We start from the raw sequence: 7,966 nt of genomic DNA, 5'->3' as shown, positions 1-7,966 counted from the left end.
TCCAAAGTCCTGTGGCTACACACACACACACACAAACGCTACATTCCATGCTCAGCTATCTCAAAAGTGTTGGTTTTTTGGTTTGGGTTTAATCTTTTGTTTTTACATTCAAAAAATATATATAATATATTCACGCATATATTCTTTATAGTTGCAACTACATTTGTCTGTTATTACACACACACACACGCACACACATTCACTGCATCCTTTTGGGTTTTTTTGTTTATTTGTTTGTTTCTTTGTAAGTTACAGTTTAGTAATAACCACTGTGTTCCATTTATAAGTAGGTTTATGTTGGAAAATCTCCACGTCTCTTGCTTTGCTGACATCTCCTGGCGGGTTCATGTTTCCTCTCCGTGTGTACCTTTATTTAAGTAGCGAAATATTTGTCTTCTAATTAACGTTCTGCCTTAGCTTTCCTCCCTCTTCACACGCACAGATTCACACGGACACACTAATCTAGGCAGGTATTTTCGGTGCTTATCAAAATGTTCCATCTAACTAACATCGTCCAACGAAATCCCTCCTGCTTTGTGTTGGCCACCTCTCAAGACATGTTGTTCGAGTGTCGTTTTCTAGTTTGCATTTTGATTTTACACGAAATGTCAAGTATTACCACCACCACATGATCACAAATTGTTTCCAGAAATACCTTATGTCTACCAAATAACAGCACGAGCCGAGATCGCATCAGAACGGTACAGGAGTAAAGTGTCATTTCGGCCCCGAAGCCATGCTAGGAGTTGTTCCTATTTTTCCAGCCTACTTCAAATCTTTTCTTTGTCCATGAATCATGTTGAACTCAACGTTTGGAAAGATTTCACAAATGGCGCACAAAAATGGAAAGAAAATCGCCTCAAGATTGTTTTGGTAAGTCTCTTAGATAGTCAGTGTCAACATGCAGGAGGATCATGTACATAGATGTATGGTGTATGCTTGTCCGTATGTGCTTGTAGTTTGTGAAATATTCCATGGGATCCAAGCAAGCCAAAAGAATTGTGTTATATGCTTACCGTTTAGCCTTAGCGTACCTCCGACACTTCGAGACGTATAACGTATGGTTTTATATGTTTTTGTGCGATGATTTGTATTTCTACCATTTCTGTTAAAGCCGACCCTAAAACGTTTGCATTTTGCAATTTTACTTTACTGCCTATTTAATTTATCTGGTGCAAAATTGGTATCCCGACGCGGTGCACATAATGGTTTCGAGAGTGTCTGAGCATTTCCAATGCGTAATGCAATCACACTTCCTCCTCGTGCTTGTTGTTTCACTTTTTCGCGTGTCACTATTTATTATTTCGTTTGTTCATTTTAAAATTAATCAGACTTTCCCGTTTTATTTCATTATTCTTAGCTGTGTGTTTGTCGTTTGGTTTTAGTTATGCATTAATGTTTGTTTTTCTGTATCGGTTGACTAAATGTTTGCTCAATGTTTCCCGTATGTGTGTTTGAATATTATATTCCTGTTCCAACTAGCTTTATTATTATTATTAACTATTGAAAGTACTGCTGTTGCTTGATAAAATGTTGCCACTTTCTACCTACGCTATTTGCTTACGCTTTCGTATTTATGAACTTTTCAAAACAAACAGAGCATACACATGCGGTTCATTGTCGTTTGTTAGCAATATGTTTACTCGCGAATTCGGCTGGTTTGATTATTGAACAGTAACTAGCCATACAAAGGGACAACCACGAACGGTACATTATTCGGTTAAACTCAAATCTCTCTACGGTCCCGTAATGTTAGGGTTAGGCTTACATATTTGTATATACCGCTGATCGTTTTTTATTTTCCCCACTCGCTATAAGAAAGTTACATGCGACAACATATGATTGGATTGTTTCTTCACGTTGCTCCGCCACGACGGGGTTTTACCTTTCCGTTCTGACTAATCGATGGGATGAGAGGTGTTCACTGCACGAGTGTGGTTCGAGAGCCGTCCGGAAAACACCGGTTTTCCGGTACCGCTTTTGTTCTGAAAGTCGGATAGCGCTGTGTATATTAGTCGCACGTTGGCAAAGGGGGGCGAATAGTGGTACAAATATTGTTGCCATCTAGTAAAGCTCCACTAAGACAAGGTTGTAAATTGGCCATTTGGGTTATTTACTTATACGGGTCGGTTTGTGCTTTGCCACCGGCGAACTCTACTTAAAATCTGTTGGACCAGGATTTGGGTTTTCCGTAACGACGCCCTCGTCGGTTGAAAGTGGTTGGTATTATAATGCTTTATTATGTTTGCCCTACGATCGATTGCAATTACTCCCGGATGTGTACGGTGCGTGTGTGTATTTTGTAGTGCGCCATTGCCGCCTCCTTACTGAATAAGTATGTGTTACTCTATTACTTCGAACGTGAGGAAGTTTTATTTTGTATAGTTTTGGGGTTTATTTTACTTTATTTTTTCATACTTTTTTGTTTAATACAAACGATTATCTACCATTTTCTCTACCATTTTCTTTGTTATATAAAAGCTTTTGGTTTTGTTGGTTTGTTCTTCTCTGTTATATAAATGGTTTATATGTTATATGTGCCCTTTTCCTGCACGTGCTATTAATTAAGTTTTCGTTCCGTTCTAGACAAAATTCATCCGGCAGCCCGACCACGCAAGGAAGGGGATACAACAGAGGACGCCAAATTCACTCTCTTTCTTTGCGCCTCATCACATTTCCAATAAACATCCGCCAACTAATTTGCCGGTACCGTGGTGACGACGCTGGTCGAAACATGCGGCCTACAACCTCTTACCGCCGACTGTCCGGTGTCTAAATTTATTTGTTAAACATTAAATGTATTCTGTATAGATAATATGTATGTGTGTATATATATATATATACTATATGCAATCTATTTTTAATGTTATTATCACAAATATGTATTTCGGTTTGATGCATTCGTTTTTGTCTTTTCTCATCCTCTCAGATTATTATCTGCCGCTAATTATGTATTGAAAATCAAAGCCCATTTTGAAAAGTCTGTAATATCTATTGCAGTGCCCTACATACCGAGAGGATGTTTTATGATTGTTTGGTTTGTTTCTGTTCTTTTTTTCTTAGCTGAACTCCATCTACTTATCTCAGGTTTTCTGAACATTCTGAAGGAATCTACCTTATTCTCTTGGACAATGGAACGTTGATTGTAAAGTTATGCATGAAGGTTACGAACCAAAATAGAATATGTAGTTGTTTTTGTTTTTCTTATGCATCGTACCCACCCCGCCCATTGCGAGGGGACGCGGAGGGAAAGCCTTTAAACGGTAAATAGACGAGTAGAAAGTACAGATGTAAACATTTCTAAACGGGCATTATTTGGAGTACTACCGCAACACAGCTGGTATGTTTTCGTCATGTTGGTTCTTCACTTTAAACACGATTATCGTAACGAACATGCACGTGCAGGATGATGATAATGATGATAGCGATGATGTTGCAGAATGGAGGGATCCATTGAGGCAAGAAGAAAAGATCGGAACGGTTAAAACTCGCCCAAGTTCCATCGTGTTGCGCCAGCTAGACAACCTTTTTCGCTGCGTTTGCTCAACTCATGTGCGTGATTATTTATTTTGCTATTGTGTGTGTGTCGTTATCATGCCCTCGCGTTTCATAGCTCAATGGTGAGTTGAAAAGTGTTATTACGCTGTTTTACAAAACGTCGACTGGCGACCGGTGAAACATCTAATTGTTGCTACCCCTTCGTGGCACGCCACCCGGTAGTACATCGAGTTTCGAGAGTAATTCAAACGAATGCTGGATGAGATCCAAGGCTAACCCTTGTCGCGTTAGACACCGATTTAGTTTTGCGAAATAATCTTAACCGCTGTTCTACACGACATTCTGTAAGTTATCGCTTAGGCCTGGCTTTATGTGGCGCGAACAACAATGCGAACTTTATGCGGAATTTGTATTACATCATGGTTGGTTCCAACATCAAAGGTGTGTGTTTTGTTTTAAATATATCGTGTTTTTCGTGTGGCTTTTTTTTCGGTCCAAATCCAAACCTGAACATTCCCAATTGAAGTTATGTACATCGAATGAGAAGAACGTGGTTCAATCAATCATTATGACGCTACTGGAACGATGAAAAAAGCGGCCTGATAATTTCACAACGATACAACCAGACCGTTAAACGCAACAACACGTGACAAATCCTTTCGATGCTTTGCTCTACTGGTTCCTTCAGTCTCAAAAAACGGTTCTTACAGTACAAACAAGCCACTATTCTACACTGTAGTTTCGTAGTTCTTTTGAATAAATCGACGATTGTTGTGATGTTTCGTTACCAACGAAAACACTCCGTTCTAATTGCTAAAATTCTATCAACTTGAATTTGTTTCCTTTTTTTTAACGGTTATCTATACAAAAAAAAAACAGTCATCGTTAAGTAGCAACAGCTTTCCCTTTAAGGGTACGATCGATTCTTACTGCTAAGGTTCGTTTGTTTTTCCTACTACAAAGAGATAGAGAGACGAAGATATAAGTGGTGACCATTTTGGCTTAAAAGAAGTTCAAAATTGTTATCCAACTACGAGCCACCTGAAGAACGCGTTGGCTCCGCTAAGATAAAGCTACATAAATCCAGTGTGTGTTTGATGAAAATACCGGCAAATCATAAGGCTGAAAAAAAACAAATAGAATGAAAATTAAAATGATTTCATTTTAACAAGAAATAACAGAATAACGCAGAAGTAACTTCGGATTGATGCATTCAAACTGAAAACTAAAACGAATCAAAATAAAAACAACAAAAATTATAAGAACGGCGCATGAATACATTTAGCAGATAATTTTTCACTTTTTCTGTTGCTTTATTTCACTGTGAAAACAGTGTAGTATTTTCTTATTTTCCGGCTAATACCGTAAATTTTCATATGCATATGTATATTTTATATAAACGTGTAGTGTTATACAATTACCATTATTATATTCTTGTATCATTGTTTTGCTGTTGTTTTTTTTTTTTACTTGTTTGTGTGTTTTTCTTCAAAAACCATGATAGTTTGATCTTTAGTGACGATAGGTGTCTCGATAAGATTACCGACAGTTAGTTAAAATTAAACCTTTCACAACATGCTGTATCCACAGCTCAATATGATGAATATTGATTGGTTAATTTAAAATGAAAGGCACAAAAACTAAGAAAGACAAAACGGATTGCTATCAAATCGTATCGAATAGTTTGGGGCTGTATCATATCAGAACTGCATTAACGCGTTAGTGATAAACCGTAAGAAAACAAACACATAGCAGCAACATATTTCGTAACACAATCCAAACGCTGATCCATACGGCGGGCTCATATAGAGCAGTTTAGTTTTAAAAATAGTGGTACAAAGAGGGGGAACTATACAAAATCATTAGATACTCATCGTCCCACATGCTCGCGGGGGAGCGGGACCAGTGCGAAAGTGGGGCTGGGGCTAACTTTGCGTATAGGTTACGGGTACTATATGATTTTCCACGAGTTATGGCTAATGTGCAATTATTCTTCACCCTTAATTTTTCCTTTTTTAACAAACAATATCATATAATATGATTAGTACTACAGCGTTCTGATTTAGATAGGATGATTAGGAAAAATAAAACATATGAATGCTTAAATTATCCTTCAACTTGTATGTGCAGCACTCCCCCGCCCTCTCCCTATTTTCCTTAAGTTCGAGGACGTCTAGAGCCTTGCTGGTGATGGTTGGTGTTTTGTTCTACAGTGTTCTTTTTCAAGTATTGTTAAATTAGTTACATTTGCTGGATTATCATCTCTTTGTTTCCTTGCTATTTTTTGTGGGACATTATTTTTTTGTAGAAAAAGGGTAAAGCACACCGTAGTAGCTAATATAGGTAGAGTAAAAACACGCTGCTTACGAAATAAAATGAACAATATTTTAGAATAGATACAATATCAAAGTTGTTTGTTTATGTTTTATCCCTCGCCTTGCAACGGTGACCTATCTCGGGGGTAATCTCGTGGATATTATATGGATAAGAATAATAATTACCAATACTGCTAGGTACTTGGACACTAGCTAGGGGGCAAACACATAGGACCTTAGTGAAATAGAGCAAAAGATAAAAACAAAAGGCAACCCAATAACTGTACAGTAACTCACAGAAAAAAAAGAACTCACACAAAGGGGCTGGAATCTGCCAAATTCCCTGATCCACTATATCCATGGGGCTGGAACCAAGTATTTCAAACAAATCCCTACCAACAGGCGAATAATAAGGTTGGAAATTAAAATTAAAAAAAAAAGATTAACCGTAAAAATTTAACATAATAATCTAATGAAATACATATATGAAATAGCCAGTCTCACTATAAATTGATTGATTAGTTTGTTTGTTTGTTGGTGTCTCTTAATCGAATAATAAAAAATAAAAAAAGATGTAAAATCTCTCTGACGACGCCAAACGCCAGCATGTTTCCCGATTGCCCGCCCTACTCCTCGGTGCATTTAGTTGACTTTACAATACAATAGCATTAGACCCACCGTCCCACTTACAATTTAGGAACCGTAAACTACGACAGTCTGACTCTGGGTGATAATAATAGTTTTTTTTTGTTTGTTTGTTTGTATGTTTAATGTTACGGTATATTATTCTATCATCCATGTACTCCACTACCGAGTGCGAGCAGCCTTTCCCTGCTGGTCAAGTAAATAAGAGTGAGTTGACAATGCAAGAAACTGAAGCGATGAACAAAATCTATACCAAGCCACAAGATGTCAGGCCATAAACAGCATACCACAAAAAAAAAACTTATCAACGCATAGATAACTTTCGGGCGAATAGTAGAGGCCCCCAATATATAGCGTATATGAATTCCTTTGTCAGTACAACATAAGGAAAAGTAGACATCTTTAAACAAACGATAATGTTCCAGTGCATCGAACGTTACTATTATCATATCTTATGTGAGTGAGTGAGTGAGTGAGAGTGTGTTTAGTTTTGCTACATTCAGTACAGTTTACAACAGATTATGGACGTTTCATAGTGCCTGCTTGTGCTCGCACGCTCCTAAAAATAGCTAAAATGTGTGTTTTGTTTTACTTTTCCAGCCACACCCTACACTCACGCGCACGTATCGCACTATCTGTGGCCTTTTCCTAAGATTAGTGACACTTAATTGTTTGTTTCATACGTAAGGCAATTTTCTGTATTGATTCGTTATCGATTAATCATCTAACGGGTGCGCACATAGACGCACAAGTTGAACTAGAACTGACATTAAATGTATAGTGTATGGGGCATATTATATATCGAAAGGGGCATATGTGTTAGTATGCTTTTTCCCCGCCTTCTTTGCTTTTCTTCAGCATGGACTACTTTAATCTGTGATGCCCTGTTTTTTTCTCGTTGCACTCCAAACATTGTGATTCGAGTCAACTCTAAGCATTTTGTTTTTAGACAGCAGTACTTGGAGTTACGTTTCCTCCGATATAGACGTTCAGTAGTATATTTTAAAGAACGATAGTAGCATGTAGGCTGGTTGGTACAAAAACGAACAATATATCGAATGTGAGTGAGTGTTTCTGCTACACGAGGACAAATATGTAATTTCACGGCAAGCCTAAGACATTATAGGATAAAGCTAATTTCTCACCCGCTCTTAAACTCAGCGCCACAACACATTTTAAACACTAACTTTAACCACACACCGTTTACTCGTTTAATCTATCTTGAACGCTCACACCACTAAATAAAATCATTCTCTTTTGTTCCCGCGCAACCCAATATGCTACACAATAATGGAACACAATGAAAAACCAATTTCCTCCTTAATTCCGTCCACTAATTCGACCCATAAAACAAACACCTAAATGCGTAATGTTTTCGTTATCTGATGGTCTACCGAGTGGGAAATGAGATACTATGCGACTTCTTGCGTCCAAAGTTCGCACACAAACGTTTGACAAATTTCGGCTATACACAGTTTTGTTATTTTTGTTTATCTTGTTTAACTTCG

This window comes from Anopheles ziemanni, chromosome 2 (genome assembly GCF_943734765.1).
Source record: "Anopheles ziemanni chromosome 2, idAnoZiCoDA_A2_x.2, whole genome shotgun sequence".
Classification (NCBI taxonomy): domain Eukaryota; kingdom Metazoa; phylum Arthropoda; class Insecta; order Diptera; family Culicidae; genus Anopheles; species Anopheles ziemanni.
This window is presented reverse-complemented; position numbering follows the sequence as displayed.